The sequence below is a fragment of the Ciconia boyciana genome, chromosome 10 (genome assembly GCF_034638445.1).
Source record: "Ciconia boyciana chromosome 10, ASM3463844v1, whole genome shotgun sequence".
Taxonomy (NCBI): domain Eukaryota; kingdom Metazoa; phylum Chordata; class Aves; order Ciconiiformes; family Ciconiidae; genus Ciconia; species Ciconia boyciana.
Window position 1 is genome coordinate 41,903,402 of NC_132943.1, and position 17,033 is coordinate 41,920,434.

Consider the following 17,033-nt stretch of genomic DNA (forward strand, 5'->3'; position numbering starts at 1 on the left):
CTGCCGTATCGCCTGACCCCGTAAGCCAGACCTTTAGCATACCAACAGGGAAACCAAGCGGAGAGGGTTAAATCCTCACCCGTCAAGCCCACCACAGAGGCATGTTATGCCGACAGCTGCTCTTCCCGCACTGGAACTGCTACTGAGCTAGTAGTTTAAGGGTTGCTGAGATAGCCCCTCTACTACCTCGCAGCGACCGCGGTGGGTGAATACTCTTTCTTTCCGGAGATAGCTCTCTCTCTGCGGCAGCGCTGTCTGTTCTGCATAGCAGGGGATTTCGTAGGGAACAAAGATAAAGAAACACAACTGTAAAACTACACTTAAAACCCGCCAGGAACGGGCACAGAGCAGGAAAGCGTTTCCTATCCCTTAACCCCTTTTGGGGTCCCAGTGCTGCTGCCGCACAGTGGGGCGGTCACTGCCCGGAGCGGGGGAGCGGTGGGAGACCGCAGAGCTACAGAGACGGAGGAACACGAGTGGACGCTACAGCTTTTTGACAGACACGCGTGGCATCAGGCAAGATGACTACCGCAGAGGCTTTCTTCCTAGAGACGACTGCTGCAGCGGTTTTCCTCCTCTGCTTGCAGACCCCGCTGCCCACATCTGGCGGTGGGCAATAAGGTGGCAGCGTTTGGGGAAAATCCGACGGACTGTACGTTTTCTGTCGTGCAGCAGGCGCGGCGTATGCAGCTAGGTCAATACAAGAAGATCTGTGACGTGCTGCATTTGAAACACCAGATTTGAAACGTGCACGTTTTGTTTCTCGCCAAGCCCGACTTTGCTTATGCCATTGCTTGGCTGAGACGAAACTCAGGACGTAAAGTGGCTCAGGGTTTTTTTGCTTGGAGATGCAGAGTCCTCTATGTGGAAACATTTGCAAGGCTCAGCGCCTTCCCCTAAACAACCTCAGGAGGAGAGTCCAGCGATCATACTGAGGGTTTAGCACAATTCCTATATAAACTGTATTCTTCCAGTGGTACAGTTTTATTTTGCAAAGTGATAAACCATAATCCTATTAGCTTGGCTCCTTTAGCAATGCCGAATACCCCCTATCTGATTGGCAAAAGGAGGCAAGGTTTCAGAAAGCAAGCTTGCATTCTCTTTAAAGCACGGGCAGTATTTTTTCAGCCTTCTCCTGTTTCAACAAGACATTAGTATGTACTACGTGTGCTCTGGAACTAGTTTGGTCTAATCCTCCTCTTTGTTTGCCTTTCAGCGGTGCAGTTTTTAAATTAGCATGGCATTAGCCTGCTAGGGAAAACGCAAGGCTGGCTCGCTCTGAGTAAGTTATAAGAGCCACAAGCTCTGGTTACGTGCGACGGCTCTTCCAGAAGCAAGTCCTTTACCGAGCGAGGTCCAGGAGAAGAGCACACAGCAGCCTGGGATGGGTTTCCATCACCAGTGGCAATACAGGGCGTTAGGGATAAATAAGCTCCTTCCCAGAATCAGGATTATTTTTTAACTAAGCAGCTAAAAAAGGTTGACAGTGTTTCCCAGTTTTTTCACAGCTTCCAAAGTATCAATGTCTCAAGTGAAGCTGTCCAAAAGTCTCATTATCAGTAATTTCAACTTTCTGCTAAAAAAAAATAATTGTAGTTACAACTTAGTTTGACACAAGTACTTATAAGAAACACTCTTAAAATTATACCTATTTCAAACCCTGGGGGAAAAACCCCAAAACTCTAAGTTTTGAAGTCACATTTGAATTCAAATTATTCTCCTTTTCATAGGTAGAAAACACTACTGATTGACACAGGGTTTTAAACACTTGGCAAGGACTCTTTTATGAGGCGAAGCGCAGACAAAGAAAAAGAAAAACCTGCTTTTAAAAATCTATTTTTAACAGATAAAAACAACACCATAAAATAGATGTAATGACATGCAACCAGCCAAGCAAATTCCAAAGGATATAAGATATTGAGGCAGAGCTTGGAAGAAATAAAGAGAGAATTGGTGTTTATCTGGAAAATAAGGAAATCTATTACCAAGGATCTGTTATTTCTGCTTACCTCTTTCTCTTTTGGGGCGAGTTACCCAACTGCAGTATTCCTCCAGTTTTCCTCACTACAGGTCACTGCCACGCCGTGGGACTGCAGACCAGAGCCTCCACTGAATAATTCCCTAAGCTCAGCTGCAGAGAGCTGGAACAGATGAGTTACATCTCTATTTAATAAGGCAATAGCTCTGCTGGGATATTCGGCCTGGAGTGAAGTTGTATTCATAAAATCTGGAGTTAGAAGAGAATATGGCATCTGGCAGGTGCCGCGGAGTTTGCTAGCCCATCCTCGCTTGTTCACACCGGGGAACGCCAGGAGCATTTCCAGAGCACCACAAAATATGCACTGTTTGGGAGTTTCATTAAATGTTTTCCTCTTTAGTAAAGTTTGCAGATTTTCTGCCTCTTTGCAACCTCCAAAATCTGGCATCCTGGAAAAAAGTCAAACGCAAGGCAGAACTGCTCACTGAGGTGGGCTGGTGTGACCCTAAGAAATGCCAACTAGCCCTAGAGACTGCTAGAATTTGCTCCGCAAGCCCTCAGGGTTGGCGTGCACGCTGTGGGAGCCTCCAGCCCCCCTGCACGGCCGAGCCCGAGCCCCAGGTTCGGGGAGGGTAATGCAGAGCAGGCAGAGACCCAAGCACTGCCCTGGCTTCCAGCTGCAGAGACCTGCTGGATGGCCCCGCCGATGGAGCCAGTGTGCCATCTCCCAGGGCTCCACCACCGCTTTTTCCTGCCAAAAGATGACGGCAGGGAAGAAGCGAGCCTTCTGATAGCCTCAGACAAAAAGCTAGGCCAGGCTCTCAGGGCATTTGCCAAGCAGCGAGATACTTTTCTCTCCAGGGTCCAACTTGCTGGTTGCCAACAAAGGGCAGGCAAATTGTTAAAAGGAATTAAAAATACTTCAAAGACTATCAAGCTCCTGAAGCCTCCTGTCTTCAGAAAGACGTCCTGCTCCCACCTACACAACCTACACCACTGCCGTGAGCCCTGTGTGATCCCATTTAGCCAGGGTCCGTGCCGGCTGTCAGGAGCAGGGCTTTTCAGTCCTCCTCTACCACGTGACACCCTAGAGAAGAGCAGTTTCCATCTTTTTTTTGGTTGTTTTTTTTGTGGTTTTTTTTTTTTCTGTTTTGTCCCCCTCTTCCTTTAAGCCTTTCCCCCAGAACCACAGCGGCTTTACTGAAAGGACAGCAATACCAGAGCGGTGGAAAGGAAGCAAAGCCCCACGTGAAACTCATCTCCCACCTTCACGTCAAGTCAGCCCCATTTTATTTGGGATGGCTCCCAAAAAGGCACTGGAATCGATTTTTCAACTTCATTTGCGAAGCTAAGGACTTCCAGTCAAAGGATGGAGACGAGCACCGCTGGCTTGTTGGAGAGCTGGAGGGTGGCTGCATATCTGCAACGCCCTTCACCCCCTGCTGCCTTCCCAGAGGTCACTGGAGCTGATCGACAAGCCCAGGCCAACAGATAAATTCTCAGCTCGGCTGCAACTCAGCACACGAATTGCCCTGATTCAGCTAAATGAGGGGGCACAACCTAAACCACAGCAACCTCTGCAGTTGCACATCTTCAGCTACAGCAGCCCCAGTGGCACGGTTGCTTGCGGTCCCTGTTTCAATACAGCCTATTTTCAGTAAAAACCATGACCTGCCAAAATAAATGACTCCAGTGTAAGCGCAACTGAAGAATTATTCCCGGCTCTAGCATCGGGTCCATTCAAGTCCCCTCGGCTGGGTAAGCTGCTGCAAGCCCTGTGGCTGGGCAGAGCTGGCGGCAGCCACCTGGGCAGGAGAAGCCAGGGCTGATCTCATTGACCAAAGCGCCGGGCACCAGTTTTACATCCACCTCAGACCAGCTTCTGCACAAGTTTTTGCTGCGGGGGGAAGAAAATTACTGCGAGTTGCAAGATGACAGGCCTCGTACGAGGCGCAGATCTATAGTCCGTGGTCACTTTTGTGTTTCACTCTATTTCTTCCGCTTTGGGCTGCACGGCACGTCCAGCAGCTGAGACGGTAGCTCCTCCCTTAGCCCTGCATGAAAGTTATTTGCTTTTAACAAAACTACAAAGAAGTCACAAGCAACTATTGCCACCAGATGTCATTTGGACTGAAGGGCCAGACCACGCAGAGCGGGAACAGTACACGATATTAAACAGATCGCTGGGTTTCAGCCATCATCTGCTGTGTTGTGAGAGGCAAGCCTTCACCCAGCAGCATTTCTCGGGCTGCCAGCACGGTTCCACAGGAGCCGCATCCTCAGCTGACACAAGTCAGAGCTCTGCTGAAGTCAGTGGCATTGCACCCACTTTCTCCAGCCACAGGATCTGGCCCCCAAATTTTCCAGCTCAGCATCCCGTGATCCTGACAGCACTCTGCTTCTTCCAAGACAATCCAAGTCTTGGCAGGAATGCCCCCCTGTTCAAGTGAAAACATTCCCAATATTGTGATTTTCCATCTATAGTTACCAGGAGATTAAATTCCTTCATTGTGAACAAGCGTGATTGCTCCCTTAAGACTGACTGATGTGCATGCTTTCAGGGAGGGGGAGAGGGAAGACCAGGGGAAAGGAGAGGAGGAAGGAGGCCGAAAAGGAAAATCTAAACAAAGCATTGATTTTTCTTTTTGGAAGTGAGTTGCAGTAACATAGCAGACTGGCTAAATTCGGTATATCCCTCGGCTCAAGAACAACCAGCCCAGTGGTGGAAGGGGAAATCAAAGCCACGTTCTCCAGCAAGCAAGACAGCTACTCTCCGTTCAGCTTTCCACAAGCCACGAGCTTTATTTGGAGGCCGTGGAGCCGCACGCTCAGCTGGCACAAAGCAGCACCCTTTCACTCACGGATCCAGCCTGCCCGGAGGTCAAACAGACCTTTCAGAGGTGGACCAGACGCTTCTGTTTAAGTAGCCCCGTAGGAAAGGTCACAAGCAAGTTGCCCCTCATCCTCCTGCCCCCCACCGCCAACAAGTGCATTTGAAGGCACACGGGCTGAGCTTCCTTCCCATAGTCCTGCCCTGGACGGCTGCCTCCAAGGAAGAGTTTAAGCCTCCAGTCTGAGCTCTGACGCAAATCAAAGCCATTTACCGATGGGGTTTTTTTAATCTTTTTTTGCTAATAGCGCTGTGTGTTGGAGTGTGAATTACAGCCAGCGGTAATAATGAACTCGCAAGATAACGCCCTCGGGGAGAGAGCAAGGAAATTCAGGGCCAGGATACAGAAGCTCTCATCAGGCAGATGGAAGGCTCGCTAACAAAGGGGGTTGCGGCAGGGGACGGTTTGGATTCAAGGAGACCGACGCATCGAGCCTTTTACGTCTCGCACATTTTTTCCCCATGCTTTCTACAGGCAATTCTTGCCAGAATTTTTCGGACTCCACTTGGCGGAGAAGTGTTTAATCAGCATTCAGCCACTTTACGAGGCTGTCTCTGAGGGAACAGATTCAGGCGAGCGATAGCAAGTGGTAATTTTGGCTGCTTAATCTGGGTTGATTCATTTTAACAGTCTGCTTAACAATAGATACCATGTGGCCACGACCAAAGACGTTTCATGGTCTTTACTGAGATTTAAAGTAGGTGTGAAATGCTTTAAAAATGCATCATTACTGCAGGAGCGATAAAAGCTTCATTGCCCTAATGAGGAAAAGGATTGGCCCAAGTTCCAGAGCGATTATTGCTTTTCTCTGTAAGGTCATTCAGTGTCGCCAGATTCCTGAATTTCTTTTATAAAGTTGCAGAGGAAAAGACAAGAGTCTGAAAGCTCCAGATCCTGGAGTCAAGTGATCACATGCATCGTGCACGCTCTTCTGAACTTCCGTGCCACCTAGGAAGGAGAAGCGTAGGTCTTTCTCTCAGCCTCAGAGCATGACCTCTGCAAGGCGGTTCAACTCAAGGAATTGCCAGTCTCTGTAAGAAAGACACCTCGTAGTCCATCCCATCCAAAGCACGTCCTCCCCCCAACCCTTTAGCCAATACTCAGATGGGCAAAACGTTACGCACCTGATTCTAGCTTTGACACTGTATATCTTATTCTTGCATTGCTCTGGATTTTTTACATCTTTTTTGAGACAAACAACAACCACAGAATGTCTTACCTCACATTATAAAGTATGACAGAATGCGTTTCTGTAATACATTTTGCAATTCAGAATTGCAGACAGTCAAGGAAAAGGTTTTGAGATGGGATAGTAATAAAATCATTTTGCATTCCTAAATCAATGCGTGTGCTGGTTTTAAATTACATTTTTAAAAGTGATCTTTACTCCAGCAGTGAAGTGGGCTATTATATGAGTAACTGAAGGTCCAAGACCAGAGCTGGCTCAGGTATTGAGTTTCCAAGCCACGATAATGCCAACATTTTTGGAAAACAACGTCATCTTTAGTCCAGCTAAAAAGCAAAGAACTCTGGTATTTCAAGACCTGAAATCACACCGCAGGGGGTTGTTTTTGAGACGGCACGACACTGCTTTTTTTTGATGTTTGATGCCCAAATGATGTAGGATTGTCCTCTCTGACATCCTTGGCCACTGCTGACCCGAGACACAGCTACGGAACTGATGACTCACGTTCTCCTCAATGACCACTGCAGATTTTGGGTCGTTCATGGGAGTTCAGGGTGGGCTGTCTGCTCCAAAGGGCAGCTGCTTCTCCAAGCTGCAGGGCTCAGCTTGGCTGGGAGACACTTGACTTGGGACACCACGTCCTAGGGCACTGCCTGTGAAGTTCAGACCTGCAGTGCTCGCTCCCAGGGCAGCCACGCCACAGAGCTGCCCGAGAGCTGAGGACCCCGAGGAGCAGCAGTTCTCCTCCTGTGTGTCCTTCACAGAAGCTGCAGTCTAAAAGCTTCGATCGTTACCTTCATGACACTTATGAGGACAAAGTCTGGAGCATTTACTGGAGCATTTCCAGCTTTTTATTACAGCACCATTTAGGTCTGAACTTCCCAGCCCACTTTGAAGTTAGCAGCAAACACCAAACCTTCGTGACAGAGCTGAACTTGAAATCCCCAGTGCACATCCGCCTACAGTCATTCAAGTGTTTTATGCATAAAATCAGCATCGCTCCAAAGGCACAAATTGTAACCAGGTCAGTCCCGATCCACCGAGGGGTTTTAGTACAGCCTAGCCGTTGTGCTTACGTGCACATATTTTCCATCATTTCTTAGGAAACGTGGGCAGAGTGCAAGCGCGTGTGTCAAGAGAGGAAAAGAGGACAAAGGAAAGGAGGAAGCCCATCTCCAAGAAATCACTGATGAAAATTGCTCCCAAGTTGCCGTTTCCTCCACAAACAAAACAGCTTGCGAAAGTCCAAGTTGGGGTGGATAAAATATCAGCCACGTGCCTGACTTACAGCACTGGGACTGAGGTTTGGGCACCACTTCAAGACTTTCCCCTAGGAGTCTATCCAAACCCTCTTTGCTTCTGATGTGGAATAATTTGGAAGTGTTTTTAGGCTGCCGGCTGGGATAATACACGGGCTATTGTAAACACACATGCAGCCGATCAGCACCAAACCCATACAAATATGGTCTGTACACACATAAATAACTAGTACATATTCCTTAAAAAAAAAAAAAAAAAAGTTAATTGAAATATTGACTTAAAGAAAAAGACAAAATCACTGAGCAGGTCTTAAGAAAAAAAGCGATCGTTTATGGAAAGAGTTATGTTTCACCTAATTTTAATAAATGAAACGTACTGAAATGCAGGCCACTAGATTTAAAGAGCTACGGATAAGATACAGCCATAACCAGCTATCGTGCAAGTGCGTGCACTGAAGCAAGACCATAATTTCCGTGGATGCTGTTTCAAAAATAACTGTTGCTAGCCAAGAAAGTTTGGAAATGTAAGTGAGCGTAACCAGGGCACGGAGACCTGCGCAGACTCGGAAATAACCTGCTTGAGATACGTAACCCAGCCTGGAGCTCTAACCCTGCATAACTGCTGTCTGCCTGACCTCTGCTTTGGGTGGAAAAGGAGAAAATTGCTCTTTCAGGGTCATGGCTCTCTCAGATGCTTTGGGTTTTCTCCACTACAGTGGCCAGGAAGAAATTCATCTCACCTGTGAGACATGTCCCAGCTGGCTTGAACGTAGAGTGGTGTTTTGGACCTGTCCCAGCTTTCAGGGCAGGCTGACAGGAGCCTAAAAATGGGCGTCTTCATAGGTGGCCGCAAGGGAAGCCATAGTCAGATGTTGGCCCCATTCAGGCATGGCCACACTAGGAGGTGGAGGGGCCCTTTCCTAGGATTCCCAGGTAGCTCTTGCCGGCTCTGGTCTGTCTCGTGGCATTACACCCATACCCTTTATTATTTCTTAAAAATTCCTCAATTACCTCGGGTATTGTCCTCTACCAGTTGGTCTTGGGCAAGCAGATAAACCAACTCATGCCAGCAGGTGAGCAAAGCAGTCAGAGGCAGCAACTCAACTTCCCTTCCTTCTGAAATGCTGAGTATTTTTCCTTTTCCATCGCTTCTGAGAGGTTTGATGTGACAGAGGTCAACACACCTCACATCTAGGCTGCTATCTGACGTGGCAACTGCTTTTCCTCCAAGGAAAAGAATCTCTCCATATCTGGCCCCAAAAGGACTAAATATCTCCAGGCATTTCTGGAGATGCACCAGGCATTTCTTGTCCACCATGCCAAGCCTAGGCTGGGATTTAAAGAAAACAACAGCAAACCAGTCTGTCAAGTTTATAGATGTTGAGTTTTTACATCTTGCCACTGGATGGATTTTGAGCAGAACCATTCCACACGTTGGTGGGGAGAGGGGAGGGAAGAGGGGAAACAAGATAGCAGAAAGATTTCTCTGCAGTAATAAATCCATCTTGGTAATAATGGAGCTGCGTGCAACCGCGCTGTGACTGCACCATCTGCAAACAATATCTCCCCAAGTAGGAAGTAGCTGGAAATTGAAGTAACATTTCATGTGGAGAGGCATAAGTTCTTTGCTCTTCCACCACCAGCGCTACTTTGACCAACCTTGTACTTGAAGCAATGCTTAAAATAAATAAAAGGAGTCATTCAGCCCTTACATCGGTCTTTGGTATCTGCTGTAATCATAGAGCTTACGGGTCGGATCCCACTTAACAGGCCAGAAGAAGGACTGATTAGAGCCCTCTGAACAAGGAATCTTGCGATTCCTGCTCCAAGCTAGGCTGATTTTGCAGGAAATAGCAGTATGTTGACACTGTCTTTTCAGAACAGCTTTCTTGTAGACTTGATCCAAAGCCTGTTGAAGTCTGTGATCAGACTTCCTCCGCTGCAGCAGCCTCTGGGCAAAGCAACGTCATCAACTTCTTCTGGCCCATTCATGGGGCTGGTCTGATGCATTTCCCAAAGCAGAAGACTGGTGCCAAGATCCCACCAGTCAAAACCCACCACCGACTATTGTACAAAGGAAGACAAAGTTCCTGATGTTAAGCAAATCTAAGACAACATGCAGAAAAGGGTGTAAAACAATTAAAACACCTAATAAAGCACTGAGGGAAGTTGAGAGCATTCATTTTACATAAGTTCATTATGCACAATGCTTAGTTTAATTTAATCAAGATAGCAACCAAGTGTGATCCTCCACAGCAAAATCCTTCCTCAAATCTTTGTCGTTGACCTTGCCTGAAAGGCCTTGCTTAAGCCCTCAAGACTGTAGGTTGAGACAAAAAGAAGTCTGAATCACCCTTTGCTTGGTGACCACTCAGGGTCACACACAGACGGGAGGACCGAGAAGAATTCAAGACACAGTCAAGCGGCAGAGAGTCCCAAAGCTTTTCTGGCAGCAGGGGAAAGCGCCTAAGGAGAATGAACCCAGTTCGCAAGGCTTGATTTAAGATCAAGTCATTCAGCTTGGAGGTACTTCAGCTTCCGCTGTCCGGAGGTTCACCCACCGCAGGGTGACGGGAGGCTTCTACCTGTACCAGTATGGCTCCTGGCCTGAGCCAAGGTGTGGGGTGCAGTCTGGGTACTGGCTTATCTCTGGCCAGGGTCCCAGTCAACAGCAGGTCTTCAGGCTTGGTTTGGTTGGTTGGTCTTGGCTTGGTTTTTTCATCCTGTGACCCACAGCACCACTGAGAAGACAACTCTTGTGAGTTGTCTCCTATCTGGGAGCAGCAGAGGCGTCAGGATGGCCACATAGGTCTTGCTCTAAGCAGCAATTTGCTAAACTATTTGCAGTGCACAAATGCTTTCCAAGGAGAACCTGTGTCGGGCAGAACACGGGATCCTTCAGGGCAGCATGACAACTGCTCTAGAAAGTGGAAGGAAAGCCAAAGACTGACAAGGAACACACAGGCTGGAGCTGGGAGAAGCAGCAGCAGGCGATGATCTCCGCAGGGCCCATTATTCATTTGGGCTTATAAATAGAAACATTAAGGAGACTCTCTCCAGACTTCAGTGACTTTTTTTTCATGTGAGAAACGTTAGGAGTACATGGTCTGCAAAGTCATTATCATCATCCACAGAAAGATAAGGAACATTGATTCAAACTCAAGGCTCAGGACAGTTGAATATTGGACAAGCATCCTGCACCAAGCCAAGGTTTAGAGGTGGTGGGAGGCGGGGGGATGAGGTTTCACGCACATCCTTTGAAGGGTTGATTAGCAAAACAGCCTACGAATATTCCCAAGGCTGGAATAAATTAAGACATACATTTTCTTGAGATGCTTGGGATGCTCTGTAATTTTATGACATCCAAAGTGCTAAGAAAAGCAAGGTGCTGCCAAGATTACATTGCTATTCATGTATTAAAGGTCAAAGAGTTGCAAAAAGGTCAGTTTTGTAGGTTATGAACGTCTGTAGCAGTTATAATCAAAATGCATGCAATGCCTAAAGCTCTCCTTATGGTTAAGTAACAAGCAAGAACTATGGCCATGATGTAATACGCAACTTATAGCACCCATCAGTACCAACTTAGCATATGAATCAGTGTCTGGTGCTATCCATATGTTGCAGCATACAAATAAGACCTGGCTCTTTGCATAGCCCATTAAGCCTTGTCTAGCCTCGGATGAGTGGAGATGGCACAGCGTGTTTGGTAACGTGAGCTAGAAAGGCTGATCAGTCCAAGAAGCCCTTCAGACTTCTTAATGTCTTGGTTCTCTTAAGGCCATTACAGAGGTGTCACATAAAGAAGCTTCTTCCCACCCATACGAAGCTGTACTGCAATGAAACGTCAGGTGAGCAGCGAGATGGCAACCACCGCACCGATAGTCAGGAGTCAGAGCTCAGAGGAGGCACTCACAGAAGCTCTTACGGCAACAAGATGAAAAAACAGATTTCTAATTTCTTTCAGAGCTGCCTTGTCTTGACAGAGAACAGCAGAGGTGACAGTCGGGTTCCTGCCATTCCCAGCAGTCATCCAGTTACTCACAGACAGCTGAAAAGTCGCAGACAGGAGGATGTGGTTTCAGTCTCTTTTTTCCTGTAATGATCACTTTACGTGATCTCAGCTCCATTTTCCCCCCTCGTCCATTCCCGGCGGTGGAAGCACTGATGGTGAGGACACACTAACCCTGCTTTGGCGAAGCCAAGCCCTGGCTGAGGTCGCTCCCAGCTGGAACAAGCGATCCCATAACGCCAGATGTGGGCCCGAGGAAAAGAAAAGCAGCACTCCTGCTCCTTGCTCTGCCACAGACTTCTTGTGGGACCCTGGGCACGTCACTTAGGGGAGAACGTGGCAAAGTCAGGTTAGATGTGTGCTAAAAGGGGGGTTTTGGGTTGTTTTTTTTTTAAAAGACATGATTTTGCAAAACCTCTCCAGTCTTTCAAGGCACTTTCAGCTGTAAATTTCACTCTGCAAAGATCACTGTATATCAAAGTTGGGAAATTCCCAGTCAGGTCTAATTAATATTATAATTCCAATACAAAGGGACGTGGCTGCATGGACTTCAGTTTAGACAAAAGCAGATGTGCTTCCACAACAGACGCTGCTCCCTCTGAAACACACAGAAATTCCCCCTGCCCATTTCCAACTTATTTCATGGTGCTTTGGATCACAAGACCATCTGCAGATTACAAGTCCTGACCTCTCTGCCAGGTCCTTGCATAACACGAAAGGGAGGAAACTCTACCAGGAGGAACTCAGTTAAAAACCTTCGCCTGGGGAGAAAAAATTAAAAAAGAAAGATTTGCCTAGGGGAAAAATCATCTGGCCTGACAGCCGGGTGGAAGGCACAATTCTTCAAACTGCCATCACGTATTTTTCACTGCAAGTCAGTGCAACGCGAAACACGTATCCCAGGAAGCGAGAGGTCAGAACCCCAGTCAGAAACATTTTCACAAGATATCATCAGAAATCCATCGTCTCGGCATACCAGAGGCACATTCCTTCCCACTTCAGAGTAAGGCATTGCCTGCTGTATAGGAAAGAGTAAGCTGAATAAAGCCCGCTTGACTTGCATATGGGCCAGGATTTCAAGGGCTGGATCCGAAATTAGTAGGAGCCACACAAAAGCCCTGTAGCTAAAGCCCCCATTTGGAGCCTAGGCTCTTCAGAAACATCTACATGAAGGCATTCGACTGTTCAGCCAGCCTTTTTTCCCCGTGTTGCGATGACAGCACGAGCACTGGCATACCTCCACGCTTATTAGCAGCTAATAACCCAAGCATTTCTGGGCTCATCATCAGAGTATCTGAGGGTCTTTCAAGAGTTCAGAAGTATTTAAGAGTTTGGTTTGCTTCGGCTGTGGAGAGTTCAAGCTGGAAAAATGTGTGGCTTGATCCTGGACACTCCTTGTAGGGAGACACGGATGGTGCTGGGCTCTCCAAAGGTGAATCACGACCCAGCGGGCAGCCCTCTTGTAGTGCCCAGGGAGAGGCAAGTGCTCCAGGTGGTGGGAGGAGGAGGTGGTGGTTGCTTTCCCTGCCCATCAGTCTTGCCATGTTTTTTTGCACAGTAGCCTAGTTTCAGAGGTGGAGTTGTGGTGGGGATCTTTCAGGCTGGGGAACAAAAGGCAAGTGGCCCAGGTTGCCTGTTCCCCTGGGCAAGTGTTTCGATACAAGTCCTTACAGCGGGAGAGCGAGGGCACATCATGTCCTGCAGCTCCATGGCCAACGGATGGAGCCACAGCTGGATTTACACGGAGGTCTCATCCCATGAGCTTATACTGGGGAAGCTAAGCCTTCAAACTGAGACATGCAGGTACCTGACTTCTCTGTCCCCATCGCCCAGTAGATAGACTCCCGGTTGTTGAGACCAATGCACAGGTAGAACCTTAAGCCACCCTAAAGACTCCAAGATCAACCAGGTTGAGAAGAGGTACTCACAGCATCAGCTGGGAGATGAGTAGGGAGGCCCGAGGAGTTTCCAGTTTTGGACTTCGGACCTTCATTTCATGGGGCTGTCTCTAGAGAGGATCTGTGCTGAATCACTGCGTCTTGCAGAGACTACACTGAAGCCACTAACTTTGGTGATGGTTTAATCTGAAACGCTTGCCAGTGCTGCTAGAGAATAAAACACCTCAATGGTTACCGGCCGCCTGGCCCAGCTCCAAAGGGGTACAGCCATCAACTGTAACTGGATGGAAAGTGAGGGTCCTCCACACTGCACCCAAGCCTCGTCCCTTTTCACCTTCTGGGAGAACTACAGCTGAGCACCAAAGGCACTCATAACACTTGTCTCCATTCCGGTTTTCGTCCTAGAGCTCAAACACATCTGGAAAAGCAGAAAAAAAAAAAAAAACAAACCACCAAGAAATGTACTGCACTGAATAAGATGCCTTCGACCTGAGTCACCGAGTGGGACGCAGAGGAAAAAACAATCATTTGGAGACAAGGTGAAAGGCGTTATGCCAAGGAATTGTGCAACGAACAAAAACTAAAAACAAAAATATCACACCCATCGGGGAAGCTGCCTGCCTCGAGGAACCCCACAACTCAGAACCACCCACCATAGCTCAGCTATCTCTCAACGTCCCTGTAACCTGCAGAGCCAAGACATACAAGCGTGCTGCGATCTCCTGGAAGAAATTTCAAGGCTCAGTGGCAAATACAAATCACGTCTTCACGCACTTACACTTAAATGTCTCCAAAGTGGTTCCCAGTATTACAACACTGCTCTCTCCCATTAGCTTTCTAGTGGGATATGTGAGTATCGGAGGCTCGGAAATGTAATCACGGTGCATCCCTCAATGGCCACGAGGGTCTTCAAAAGGTAGCCATCAGCCCAGATCGGAAGGTGAAAAGTCAGCTTGCCATCACTTGTAGAGACGGCGTTCCTATGAGCCGCTGTTAGCCTACAACCCCAATAGAGTACAGTCACACAAAATACAGATATGGGCTACTTTCTACCTATTAAAAAAAACCTGTTGTGGTTTTGGTTTTTTTTTTTAATGTTAATCTTAAAAGACGTAGCTCTTCACTTCAGGGCAAATGAAAGATATTGGTTCAAAAGCATTTTTAACTTTTTTCCCAGGAGTTCCCCAAAAGCCTTCAGTAGGGTCAACTGAAATAGCTTTTGATTATTGGGGTTTTTTTTTTAGTTAGTCCGATCAACCACCAAACACTTTAACTATCTACTTCAACTTTTCTTTAACCGGCATTTCGTCTTTGGCAAAGCTGCATGGTCCTCACGCAGGTATCCTTACCAACTAACACAGGGACATACCGCCACGCTCTCCAGCGCAGCAGACTTTGAATCCTCAATATTAACAACATTTGTCAGACACTATCTGCTTTTGTTAGATATTACTCTCAGCCCTAGGGGACTCTTCTCCTTCCTTTGAATCTGGCAGAACAAGTCCTACTGCCCGTAGATTTATATGGAGGTACATCAAGTTCTCTTTCCACGGAGGGCTCCAGTACATAGGACTGTATAATCAATTCCGCATGCAGACTTGTGAAAAAAATCTGTTCTCTGACAGAGCCTTCCACAGAAGGATTTTTAAACTGCTTCCAAGTTGCAATTATTTAAAAAAAAAAAAAAATGCAAATAATAAAGTGTTAACAGCTCTTGCGATATTTGGTGTTTTTCCCAAAGCCACAGCTCATGGGGGTTAACACGAGAACCCAAGCGATTGTGTGTGCTCCTGAGCCTCGCGTTTGCAAAAAAGAACATTTCAACAGTCCCAGAAACAGGTTAAACAAACATTTACCAAGAATCACACAGGTATCGCTGAGCTTGCCTTGGAATGAGAGGAATCTGCTGGATGGGGTCTCTGGTGCCTATTCCAGGACTATTTTCTCCAATCCTTTTTAAGTCTGTGTTTCCGAGAGTTAAAACCTCACTGGTTTTAGCCAAACTCTCATTTTATTTAAGGCATGACGGGAACAATATTTATCATTCAAACAAAGGAGCCAATTCTCTTTCCTCCCTGCTCCCATTTTTGTCTTCTGCCTCTAGACAAGAGCGTCCCTTCCCTGTGCTAATTAATAGATGGATAAAGGCTCACCTTGAGGTTGAGAGTTTTATAGAAAAATTAATTACAGACCCGGACTTTACAATTGCCAGTCGAGATGCTCCCATTATATGCCCCAAGATCCCCCCAGGCTTTACCTGGCTAGAAAGAAGCTTGCAATGCGCTGAGAGATGACTTTGAAGGCTAGAGTGAAAGCTAATCTCTAGAGAAAGTGTAAGAGCATAGGAAAGGCCACCAAAGACCTCCGTAACGATGACCCATAGCTGGGGGACATCAACAGGTCAGAAGGAGGGAGAAACAATGATAGGTCGGATACGTCATAAGGTACTTGCCAAAATTTAGGAGACTGGAGACTGCGATCATAAGAAGATAATGAATCTACCGCACCGACAACGTGACCTTCAGCATCTGCTGAGGGTGCTGAGTAGCTGTAAGTCCATTCAACAGGCTGCGACTGGGAGTGATTGGAAGGAGATGCAAGATCACGGCAGAGAGAAAGCTCTCCTTAGACAGGACATCTGAAAATGTCAATATGCAAACTGTGCTGCATGTTCTTAGCTCAGCCTTTGGACCCAGCAAGAGAGTGGCTTAAGAACATCAAGACCACTTGCGTACCTACATCTCCGACCTGCAAACGCTTACATACACGCTTTGGTATTTGCTGAGTTGGTGCCTCGCGCTCCCCATTCCATAAATCCTCTTCCCTTTCAGGCTCAAGTGATGGAAAATGCTCTCCGAGCACACAAAATACTCACTGAAGTCAAAGGGGAACTTCAGCTAGAGAAGTACGGCAGAAAGCCCCAGTCTGGAGAATACAAAGGACTCCTCATTTATAAAACCAAACTTTTAATAACCGGGAGACCTAGACAGAAACGTCATATTGGCACTGTGCGGCCGGGCTTGCATGGGCTGATCTGCATGGGTTCTACCAGCACCCTGGGAGCTCGCGCTGCCCCTGGGACATCCTTGCACTACGCGTTTCTACAGCCCATGACACATGCGGGGTCCATTCTCTACAGGCAACTTTGGGGACGCACATAACTTAGAAAGCAGTTTAAAATTGACGCCTTACCCGTACAGGTTTATACAGCAGGACAAACACTGCCGTTCATAACCTGCTACTAATTCTCCTCCAGGCCCAAGGTGCTCAGAGCAGTTAGGAGCACATCTCCCCGCTTTAAGAGGAACCATTCATTAAGGACGAGCTGGTCCACTGTAGAAAGAGCTGCACTTCCCAATGGATGCAAGGCTTTGCCAGCCAATTCTATAAATCAACTTGTTGGAAAAATTAAAAACAAAACAAAACAAAACAATTAAGTGTCATGTCAGCAACATCAATGCAAATGGGAATTCCTCACACCATATACTCCCAAGCTGGTTTTACAGTCCTTATTAGAGGCACTGTTTTGCTGTGGATAAATCCTTTAAAATTGTCTTTCAAAAACCCTACGAGATAAAAAAAAGAAAAAAATTCCTGAGTGACTGTCACGGGGAAACAAAGCAAGAAAAGAAGAGGAAACAGCGAGTTGTGGACCACCGTTGGTGGGCACTTGAATAGGAGCCCTGTGCTTGACACCACCGCGACTTTGAACAAAACCAAAGTCAAACAGCTATTTGTCAAGGGGTACAAATGCACACAAGTGGTGAGAACCTGGCCCTGCTGTAAAAACGTGTCAGGCACTTTTCTGTAGG

The 17,033-nt window shown here is 47.2% G+C and overlaps 1 long non-coding RNA gene across 1 annotated transcript in view; it reads right to left on the reverse strand.

Moving 5' to 3' along the window:
• LOC140657745 (uncharacterized) overlaps positions 1–17,033 on the reverse strand; it is a 98,587-nt gene that overhangs the window by 61,978 nt on the left and 19,576 nt on the right. The window contains exon 9 of the long non-coding RNA XR_012044468.1: positions 2,010–2,141. This is a non-coding gene — a long non-coding RNA (uncharacterized lncRNA). The remainder of the gene's footprint in view (positions 1–2,009; positions 2,142–17,033) is intronic.